The sequence below is a fragment of the Coturnix japonica genome, chromosome 8 (genome assembly GCF_054131305.1).
Source record: "Coturnix japonica strain WE chromosome 8, WE-NBRP24, whole genome shotgun sequence".
In the NCBI taxonomy this organism is placed as follows: Eukaryota; Metazoa; Chordata; class Aves; order Galliformes; family Phasianidae; genus Coturnix; species Coturnix japonica.
The window spans coordinates 14,273,420-14,285,118 of record NC_140670.1 but is presented as its reverse complement, the minus strand read 5'-3'; the positions used below and the strand labels follow the sequence as shown (position 1 = coordinate 14,285,118).

The 11,699-nt window shown below is 41.9% G+C and overlaps 1 long non-coding RNA gene across 1 annotated transcript in view; it reads left to right on the top strand.

Annotated features, from left to right (window-relative positions):
• Positions 1-2,542: 2,542 nt before the first annotated feature.
• LOC107315834 (uncharacterized) overlaps positions 2,543-11,699 on the top strand; it is a 20,705-nt gene continuing 11,548 nt past the window's right edge. The window contains exons 1-2 of the long non-coding RNA XR_014948597.1: positions 2,543-2,853; positions 8,269-8,433. This is a non-coding gene — a long non-coding RNA (uncharacterized LOC107315834). The remainder of the gene's footprint in view (positions 2,854-8,268; positions 8,434-11,699) is intronic.

The following is an 11,699-nucleotide window of genomic DNA, read 5'->3' as shown; positions in this document are numbered from 1 at the left end:
ACAGATGTTTGCCATGTTGTTGGTCAGTTCTGAAAGCCTGGTTTGCTCCCCTTCCTGGGGCTGTCTGTGCTGGTGGGGCTTGGCTCACACTTGCGCTCACCCACTGGTCCCACTCTTCCGGCTGAACAAAGCAACTGCATCAGCACCAGTCAGAGCATTGCCCTGGAGCAAAACTCTTTGTCCCTTTATTCTTCATGAGTGCCCTAAATGTGTCCATCCAAGAAGAGTGCCAGATGCTGCTCAGATACATAACAAATGGCAACTCCTAGCCCTCACAGCTGATGTTTTAGATAAAAGACAAAGACTTACTTAGTAAAAAGGAGGGATACCCAAGTGGAATGAGCACTACCTTGGCTGGAAGGAAGCCACAGACCAGCTTCATAGTTGGCAGTTCTTGTAGCATGGGGTATGGAGCTGTGGGAAGGATGAGAATTGCAGTCTCTTCAGGAGAGAGGAAAGGTAAGGGGGGAGCAGAAGCTTCTTTTTAATTTATTATTTTTTTAAATCTTAGGAGGACTAAATTTCTGCCACAAAAAATGGCTAAAGAAAAGGAAAAGGGAGAGAAATGATAGAGTTTTGGCCATACCACAGTTGGAAAAATCTGACATTCTGTTTTCTAAAGTTTGAAAGTTAAATGTTAGTTGAAAGTAAAAGCTTTGAGTGAAGTTCTTCTTTAGAAGGCTTCCCTCCCCCACTCCAACCTGGTGGACAGGAAGATTTCCTTTGCTACAAAACATGCTGTTATTTGGAAAAGCGAGGCTTTTAACAATTGCATGGAAGAATAAGTGTATAATTATGAGACTATCCTAATGGACATTTGCAGCTGTACTGAGATGTGAACAGCATGCAGAAACCATTATGATTCCAGTTGTTTGGCAAAACTTAAGAAACTTCATATATATATATATGTTTTAAAGTTAACTGTAAAGTAAATCCAGATGGTTCTCTCTTGCACAGATGAGCAGTCTTCAAACTAGACATATAGCTGTAGCCTAGCTATAACTTGTTTTGATTACTGCAGATAGAGAGAAATGTTTTAAATGGCTGTGCACCCTCCTCACAAAATGCCGTGCGCCCCTGATTCTTGCTGAAGTCAGTTGGTGTTTATGCAGCACTACATAAAACTTGTTGTCCAACACCTTCCCTGCATGAGAGCCTGGCTGAGCACGGTGTTTACACCCTCGATTTGCTGAGGTATGGCTGAAGGGCCCCTGCTAGGGGCTCCGCTGAGGCAGGCCCTATAGGACCATAAAACAAAGAGGATGAATATGACTGCTCAAACTAAATTTGTTCTTTTGTCCTCATCTTCTCGTTAAAGATTACCAGAAAATATCGGTGGTTTATTTTTGACTGATGATGTATTTAGAGTTATATTTGAGTCTTTAATAAGTGCTGTCTGTTGTGTTCATTGCTGTATTTCAGCTAGATGTCGGTTTTGCTAGCTTCTGTCAGCAGGGAATCGAAATTATGTTGACTAAGGGACCATCCTGCAAATCAAATCAGAAGGGAAGACTTGGTACACAGGGCAAGGATTTCAGCATCTGAGTGATTTAAGCCAACACATTAGGAGCATTTCTGAAACTCTAAGAAGGAGATGAACTGAAAGACCTATCAGAAATGATAGGCTTATGGTACATTACTATTTCTGTTGTTTTTCTTCAGTCAATAAATGTGTTCTTGTAGATAAGAGCTGATATTGTTTGTCCAAGTAGTAGAGCAAGTAGAAATATTGAGTTTCTTAAGGCAGTGCCATCAAAATGGTAGCTTGGATTTGACCTGGTAGAAATCAAATTTTTTGACAGATGTTTTTCTTGCTGTCTCTCTGGCAAGGCTGATAGTCCAGCAGTCCTGGCTCCATTATTAAGATAATATTTGAGACTGGGAGCACTGCAGAGTCCCTAGAGACCAGGAGAGAAGGACCCCGGTCCTGACCTAGGCTCCCTGGGTTTGTGGGGAGGGCCTGGGGTAGGGGCTTTGCCAGGAGCCTTATTCTCTTCTCTGCTTTTTCTCTCATTGTCAGCAGAAAGAAATGTTCTGGGTGATTTGGACTTAAGTTGAGTATAAACCCCAAAGCACTGTAATGGGAAAATAAGGGATGAGGGCTTTCTTGTAATCACCCTTACTGCAGAATGCTGAGAACAGAAAGAGTCCGGGGCCCCAAACTACTTACTCCCTTATTTCTCAGTGCTGAGAGAAAGCCCTGTGGGAAGAGCACCTGCTTGAGAAATCCTATGGAGAGAGAGTATTCACCAGTGAGTAAGTTCTGTGTAGTGCAGAGCATCCTGATGTGTTCATGAGATCCAAAATCAGGTACTTCCAGTTGCTCAAAGAAAGTGGCATTGACAAAATTCAAGCTATTTTTGTCTTTAACATGCCAGAGTATTGCATGCAGGATTGCACTTGAATTCTCTTGGTGACGGGCTGGAAAAGTTCTGCTGTCTTTTGTTTTGTTTTTTGCTCTGTATCCATTGGGGTAAGAAGGTATTTTTCTTCTCTCTATCCTTACTCACATATTGCTGTGGAGATTCCAGGTGCATGAGGTACAACCTAATCCCTAAATGTAGCATGTTTAGAAAAATGAAACATGGATTCTTGGTACATAACTCTGATCAGACAGCTTTGTCCAGACATGCTGAGAGTAGGCTTCAGATCAGAGTAATCTCATGGTATATTCAGTGCCAAGTCTAGACTTACAATGGAGCTGAGAGCCAGAAACTGGATTGATGTTTGCTGTCTTCTTCGTACAGGCTCGTTGGTGTTGCAGATGGAGGAACTTGAGAACTGCCATGCTGGTGCTGCTGTTCTGGTGTCTGTGCTGCTGACCATCATCAGTAACAAACACCTTCAAGGAAGGTATGCTAAATCTGTGCTCCCCATTTCTGGGATGCGTTTTCTGCCCCCTAGACGAGCTGTTTAATCACTCTGCTCCTCAGATAAAGCTTGGCTGGAAGCCTGAGGCATGAAGTTTTATAGCTTTTCCAAAACTATTTCTTTTCTTACAGTGTCGATTATCTCTGATGGTGGTTATCCTTTTTTTATGCAACTATCCAGTGTTCTCTTTAACTCTTCTGTGCTCTTTGCCTCCAAGTGTTGTGATAATGAGTTAAACAGACTAAATAATGAGAATAACTGCAACTTGTAACTTGAACTGGTTTGAAATATGTCCCCTTCTCATATTGTCTGAGCCAGCCTGGGGGAAGTTTGCCTGACCACGGGCTCAGGTGCAGTTGTTCTGAGGCACTTGAAACATCTGGTCCCATGGTACTGTGTAACTACAGCCTACTGTCCACATAGAAGTAATCAAGCACACTTCATGTTGTAAAACCCCACAACAAAACAATGCCTCATAATCCACAGGAATGTTCCATACCACCTCAGGGCAAGTGCCTTTTAATGGCTTTTTTACTCCGAGTTTGATCAGATTCCAGACTCTTTTAAGATGAGAGCACCATAAATGTTGGAAATGAGGTACTCTTTTTCAGGGGAAAAACAAAAGCCAGACTGCGTAGCTCTGTGAAGTAGAAACAGAGTTGTTACACTATGAGAGATAGCAGGGCTGCCTTAATAGATGGCATTCAAGTGCAGCTGTTTATGGGTCTTAACTGGTGTTGGCCCACAAAACACATACTTAGAAAGGAAATCAGGGAAAGCTAACACATGCCTGGGGGCTTTGAAGTTGTTATTATCAGCCACATACAAAAGAACGGGAGATCCTCTCTAGTCCAGCAAGTACTGAGAAATGAGTGAGTTTGGCTGGCGCATACATCAAAGGTCTTCACTTGTAATTTGCTTAAGAGATTAGAAATGAAATATGAGGGAATTATTGAGGAAGAGCAAGCTGCTGGTTTTTTTCCCCCTTGCAGCAGGAAAGAACAATTGAGCATGTATTCTGGCTGAAAGTGATTACCAAAAGGCTTTCTGACAACCTTGAGCAAAACAGCAGTTGCATCTTAGTTTCACTGACATCAAATAAGCGTTTGATTTACTGAGACCCAATTGGACCTGTCCGGTGCCAAGGAGTGTCTTTGAGACACAAACAAACTTGATAAAGCTCTTCCTTTTCAGAGCCACAATCTCTAAAGCGCTGCATTGCCAGACCATGAAATGTGCTCTGCGTTTTAGCTACCAGAAATATTTTGCTTCAGAAGTAAACGAACTGAACCTAGCGACAAACATTTGAAGCTTGCTACTGTTTCCCTTGCTGTCAAATGTGATTTTTGCTTTGGATGTTCAAGAGACTGAAACCACTAGGAGGGCGGCAACGTTGTCTGGTGATTAAGCTGTGGTTGGACTGAGAGATACGATGGCTTGACAACAGCTGTGATCTTTCTGGAACAAAACTGACTATGAATGCTTTTGAGGTGAAAGTAAAGATTTCTTGTGAAAAGAGAAGTGACTTCCTGAAACAGCTGACAGCGGGAACGCAGAGCATGAAAAACCTTTGATTTTTTCAGAGTTTTAAGGAAGGAAAAAATGAGATGAATTTTTTAAAGGGATTCAGAGATGCTGGCAGAAGTGTAGGTCAAGTAAGTCTTCCCGTTGTGTGTCCCTTGCTGCTGTCAAGTCAGTGATTTCATGGAATGACTTGGAGCTTCTGGATCAAGCCGAGATACCTTAGGTAAAAGATCCTGACCTTTTTTGGAACAGACACAGGAGCTGATAGGTGTTAGTCTGCAACTCTTATGACCTAAAATCACAATCAGTGATTCTGTGAAATGGACGATACTGACTGCAGGTCACTGGCACATTCATTTCTGACCTTTCTTTGATAGTGTAAAATTTGTACAATTTGCTGACTGTATCCAGCATGAGCTTTATTGCTTTTTCTCCCCCTCACCACACAAGTTTTTACTGAGCGTTCTCAGTCCATGTCATCTCCTTTAGGTTGGGATTTAACCTGTCCTTTTGTGCTCTGAATGGAGAGTGTTAAAAGTTACTGTCCATAACTTCACTGTACACAGAACAGAAGACCATTAGTCCAGCTTAGTTATTGTTTTAAATAGCTGAGGCAGGAGAGTAACAAATGAGTGCATCTGTTTCTCAGACAGAATTAATCATCAGTATTTGTGCACTGAGCATTGCTACTCTTAATTTTCATGCAGTGTTAAAATATTCATTCCTGTGAGGCAAGCCAGGCTCTCCCACACCCTTCCACCCATCCACTTTACCATGCTAGCGATGAGGATTTTTAGGAAGGCCTTTGGCATTATCTATTGCTCCTCCACTAAGACTCCAAAGCACCTGCATTTCTCCAGGAATCCATTCAGCACGCTTCATTCCAGCCATTGCAGTTGCTGATTTCAGTACGAATTATGGCCTTAATCCCATACATTTCACAATTTACAGACTGCAAAGTGACAACCAAGTGTTCTAAAAGAACATTCATGTTGAAGATCTCATGTGAATGAAAATGAACTCAGAGCGACAGCAGCCCTGAGACAAATGCCCTGTGCCAGAGAGGAGCATGCAGGAGGTGGAAGGAAACTCCCTGCCAGCAGGAGGGCAGTGGTAGGGGAAGGCAGGAGGAGCAGAACTACAGGGTTGCTGGGTGGGTGATTGCTGAGAGAGGCTGAGAAATCTTTCCAGGAAAAGAGGATTTGTGTTCAAGATGCAGAACTGGATTTTTTCAGGAATTAGGGCAGGAGTTGTTGTTTATTACAACTGCAGCTCATTTACAGCTAGAAAAGTAGCGTGTATAAGTAGTACATGAATTACTGCTAAGCGTGTTTCTGAATTCTTGACTTTTTCAGTGATGTGAATAAGCCTAGTTTGAGAGAGAGAGAGAGAAAGTGAGCTATGCTGCACAGCACAGATAAGTCCAGCTTTACCTATTGACTTATCTCTTTAAAAAAAAAAGGAGGGAGAGAAGAGATGGGGGGAAACCAAAAGGAGGAAAATCTTGAAAGAAGAATACATCAAATGTTGTTTCCTTGGAAACAAAAAGGAAGGTTACATCACTGGGTTCAAGGCTATAAATAGAATCCTAGCAGTGCAGATGCAGAAGAACTCTTGTTCCTAGAGGGAAAATTTAGAAATGAGCATGACCTCCCTTTAGAGCTGCTGTCACAATGCAGTCAGCACAGCCCGATCTAGAGGCCCAGCAGTAAATTTAGCTGCTGCTGTATGACAGTCTTCTCTCAATTAGCTGCAGCATTCAGCTCAGGGAACTGGTTCAGTTGGTGAGCAGAGGTGCAATTTTCAGACTACTATAAATACAGTCTGTGTCTCCAGAGCCCTGCTACACTGCAATGGCAGAAATTACTGCTAGTCTTCAGCTTGCACCCTAAATCCTTCAGGCAGACGTTACTGGGCAGTGAAAACCTCAAACCCTTATTAATCCTACTGAAAAACAACCTGTGCAAAGCATCACCGTGCTCAAGAGCAATGGGCAAGGTGGGAGCTCAGGCCTTCAGACATAATGAGCTGAGGCTCTCTGGGCTGCTCTGGGGCATCTGTCCCTCACAGTTCCTACTGCATCCTGCCCTATTCCTCTCTCTATGATTGCCTAGCAGTGCAGTGGTTGTGGTCAGGGCTTGAAGCATCCCTCAGCACCAGAGGAAACTTTGGAGGAAGGCCTGGAGGGCTGGTGGGGTGGCATCGGGCCAAGCACTGCCCTAGCCAGCTGCAGGCTGGTACCCAGCTGCGTCACAGGGCTCATCTCACACCCTGCCAGTGTCAGGCCTGGGTTGTGAATCCTTCCTGAGTTATTGCTCTTGATGCCATGGATTATTGATATTATTAGCTGCAAAAGCAAATAATGTTGTTTTCATTGATACAAGTGTGTTCCTTCAGACAACATCAGTGTCCTTACTTTTAGGCAATGGGTAAAGTTATCCCTGCTTTTACAGCCTAAGTCTCCTATGTGAGTGTGTGTGTACCACACTGCTCAAGGATAGCTTAAAAATTGGATGATTCACATATCATCATACAGGTTAATGCAGTTGAATCTTCTGTCTAAAGACTGAAGCCTTGCATAAATTACATTATTATTTGGTCTTTCCAGTTGTTAAAAATAAAGAAATGAATTGATTATGGGTCTGTAAGTGATTCCTTTTGAACTTAGACACAGGTTTGTTCCATCACTTTATATGTGATAACACAGGGCCTGGTCACGCTTCCCCTTCCTGGTGGGAATCACCACAGTGTGAGTGACTTTAGTGTGGCTGACAAAGCTCACAGAGCATTGCTCCATCAGCTGATAAAGTGGGGCTTGGACTGCTGGTGAGTGAAGAGCTTTGCTAAATGTCCCATTGTCAAGGATCTTGATAGTGCTGTAGTATATATATGTATAGATGCACCTTTGCTCAGCACTGCTTGCTTTAAGACACAGTGAAGTGAATGAAACTGTGTGTGCTCCCAAGCTGCTGTAGCCCTAGGACATGTCTATGGTGTACCAGGTGGCAGTGCTCTAGGTCTTGTAGCTTTTCATGTCCCAGTGTGGTGCATACTGCTAAATCTACCACAGAAACTCAGAGGTTCCTCTGGCAGAGGAGAGGAGAAACGTACATTTATTACTCATGTCAAGAAAATAAAGAAAACAATGAATGTTAAGATAAATGATAATAATAAAAAGATCTAACTTTACAAAGACAGCCCTATGACGGGGAAGGATGGGTATGACAGATGAGTTCAGAACATCTGCTGCTGGCAGAGGCACAAGTCTTGCTCAGGGAAAGGAATGAGTTGTGTGTGTGTGAGTCTAGCTGTGATTCTGGAACCAAGTGGCTATTGCCTCTTCATGATCCTACTTCTGTACTTGTCCAGTACTAAAGGAAAATCTGGAGAAGGTTTAAACCTTGCAGTTTGTGTAAATCTTTAAAATCTTTTGTTTGATCTTAAGATTTACTTAGAAAAAAATTAAAGGTTCTGACTTACTTTCCATGGGAAAAGTTCTTGGGGAGTTGATTTAATGTATATTTTCATGTTATGGTGGTACTTCCCTTAACTTGCTCGGGTTTGCTGCTGTAATCTCTCATCTCTGTGAACCATTGTGCCTGCACAGTTGCTGTCTTTTCAAAATATCTGTTACGTATTGAAAGCTGCTATTTCAGTGTGCACTACTCGGCCAGTATAACCAGAGCACTCCAAAAGTGCAGTGGGAGAACTACTAGAATATACAGAATTTTTAGCTTGACATGATTTTTTCCAAGTAGACACTGTTTTTTTCTTTTTTTTTTTTCCTTTTCTCTTTCCTTTTTATTTTTATTTTTATTTTATTTTTCATTTTTATTTTTATTTTTTAAAGCAAACCTACATCTTTATTGGCAGGCGAGTGTTCCTGAGCACTGGGATGACTGTCATCGGTATGGCTAGACTGATAAAGACACATTAGTATTCATCTGTTGAAAAGCTTTTGTATGACTGGCCAGATGGATTGTTACTGCACTGATACTTGACATCTGATCAAAAGGATCTGGGATAGCAGAGATGCAGGTAAATTGACAAATGTGTGTCTGTGGTGTGAAGGAGGATGGGTTAGGAGCTGGAAGACTTTGTGGAGGCTGTAGTGATCTTAAAATCGGGTTATATCTTTGTGAAAGCAGAATTGAGTCTAAACTATAATGCTTTATTTTATTTTTATTTTTCCCCATGAAAAATGACAGTAGGAAAAGACATCAGGTGAATTGTCAAGCTGTGACAGCTGCTGTGAGGCAACTTTTATCAGAAAACTTTAAGTATGCCTTTCTGCTATTGCCTTCTACCAAATGCTCCCTAACTTCTTAAAAACCCACAGGCAGCTATTCTGCCTCATCAGATGATCTTTTAAATTTAAGCTGCTCTATTCAACTAATGCGTATGCCAGGACTGTTTTCTTTGGTGCAGTTCTCATTTCTTACTGCATGTTGTCTCCTTTGATTCATTCAAATATGCAGGAAATGAAAAAGATGGTCAGCTTGATTAACAATCAGTTGCATGTTCCAGTCAGGTATCAGATGACTACGTGCAGGCAATTAACAGTTCTATCTGAGAAATGTACTGCATAACCTTCAAGCATGCAGAACTAGCAAGGCTGAGGGTTCCCCAGGAGAGGCAGAGAAGAGCCACCAGGAGCCCTGCCCGGCAAGGAGGGCATTTCCTCACAAGAGAGAAGGTGGTTCTGAAAACCTCTCGGCCAGGCAGTGTTTCCTAGTTATTTTTTTCTTGCAGTCACTTTATTATTCCCCATTATAGACCAAATCCTTCAGAAATGTTCCTTGTGTTGGAGACTTGTCCAAGTCATACAGACTGAGCATATCACTGCTGCAAAAATGATGCAGGCAGTTGATAGCTGTTTTTGCAAGGGCAGAAGATTGGAAATGCAACTCAGTGAATAGAACAGAGGGTGACAAGTAAATTTAATTGTCCAATAGGCTCTGATTAAAAATACTGTTTCTCTCTTGTGAGAATGGCTAGGAAAAATGTCTTTGAGTACAGCCCTGGGATCCTGCTGTGTCTCTCTTGTGAATGAGTAAAGAAAAGTGGTCATTCATTGCTGAATGATTATTTTTCCCCTTCAATGGAAGGGGGGGAGAAACCTCCAAACTCCAAGTCTTCTATGAGTCCAGCAGACTAAAAGCATCAGGAAATCTCTGGAGAGAAATAAAAGGTTATGAATGGAGAATAAAATATTGGTGTAGAGCGAAAGGGCTGTTGTGTATAAAGAGCAGATGGGAAAATGTTGGGTTTGAAGTTTAAAAGACAAGGATCTGAATCTCATTCAGTTGAGCAGGGGGGAAGTGGTTTGGGTTTCCTTTCCTTGGAGGTTGGCTCCATTTGATGAATTGTCGAGATGTGCTATAAATGTTTAAGATTTATAGGAGAGGCTCCAAGTATTACTAATGAGCAGCTAAAAATAGGTATGATAGGAAAATCTAAACTGACAAACAGGTCATCCAGCGTAACAATAACTTCATAGTCACGCAACAGTTGCCAACTGAAGATGGGAGACGTGGCATGAAAATGAGTTTTTGTTTTTCACATCTGAAAGTTAAAGGAGTCAGAGTGGAAACAGATGTTCTCCAAAACAATGTGTCAGAATAACTCTAGTAACAGCCAATTGTCACCAGAGCTGAGGAAATAATTCCTTGCTGGCTGTTTGCTGGCTGATAGTTTTCCATTGATGGGTGGGGTTTCTGTGAAGTTCTGATTTATTTATTTATTTATTTGTTTATTTTTGTAAGCAACCTAAGTGTTTTGATGGAAAAATATCAATATTTCACTTCTTGAGGTTCTGCAGTTCTCAGGGTTTGGGTTTCTCTGCTGAAAACTGTTGATTCTCAGAAAGTAATCTGAAGGGATTTGGTGAATCGTTTTGGTTGTAAATTTTTGTGAATAGCTTGCTGTTGATATTTAACATTAAATGAATTGGTGAATTACAATATTGAGGAATTAAATGGCTTAGATGCTTTGTTTTCCTAAAAAGAGACTTGCAGAGCACTGATGTCCTTCAGAAGACAGAGGACATAACCACAGGAGTACATTTTGCCTACCACCAAGCAAGCAACAAAACCAGATTGATCTTTTGTTTGTAGAGTCTGCCTGCTGAATGTTTCTCTTCTGTATGTTTTCAAATCTTTGGTGATGACCTGAACAATGATCCTTGATGACACAGGGAATCTCAGTCCATGCTTTGTGCCCGCTGAATGCACTGGAAAATGTCTGTGCTTGTGAGGATGGTTGCCAACCATCCAGCACCAGACTGCAGCAGGTAGAAGACCCCATCCCTTGGCAAGTAGAATTTATATGAGGGGAGGCTCTGCCCACATCTTAGGAAGTGGAGAGATCAGCTGCTTAGAAATGTGGGTTGAGTCCCACATCTGCTTTTGTATGTTACCTGAAGTTTAGTAACGGATTGTTTGGGGCTCTATTAGTTTATTTATTTATTTATTTTTGTCAATAGTCTTGAGTTTTGCTGTGCAGATTTTCTACTTTCTATTTTCTACTGCTATGAAAGTGTTTTTATTTGCAAGGGTATTTCCACTGGGAGATGCTTTGTCTCCAGGATAACTTCTCTGTGAGTGGTTTTAAAAGTTGGTTTATGGAGGGTACTGCATCATGTTTTGCAGTTTTTGCAGTTTTCAAATGCTGCTTTAGACAGTAATAAAAAGATGTTATTCTTCTGGTGCTATTTTTGCCTTGACTTGGCAGCCTCTCGTTGTCTGAAAACTGGGCAGTCATACAGGTGTACCCAAGAATCTGAGAATTTAATGTAGCGATCAAATGAGAAAGCAAGAGGTGGGAAACCACGTGGCCACAACAAGGTGCTCAGTGACAGGGTGCAGAACGGCTACTGGCAAAGAAACAAGGAGAAAAGGGTTGTTAAGAGGGTGACACAGGAATAAGGTAGCTTGAATAGTTGGGATTTTTGTGCTCTAGGGTGATGGAGGGATGTTCTGAAGGCAGAAGCAGGAGGAGAACCAGACCCATATCCTCCTCTAACATCGCCGGGTATTTTTAGGAGCCGCTTCCTGAAAGCGCTCATGGTGTATAAACAGATGAGATTCCAGGAGGCAGCAGCGAGGGGAGCGGTATAACTCAGTGATGCTTGTACCGCAAATAGTACATTGCGAAGAGCAAATTGTTTGACTTTATTAGAACTGCAGCCTCCTGCAACAGATCAAGGGTCTAGTTTCTAAGCAAAATAATTGTAGCCTCAAGAAATCTTAACTGTTGAAAGCCTCGCAGGACACAGATTACTGTTCATATGTATACTCCTTGGA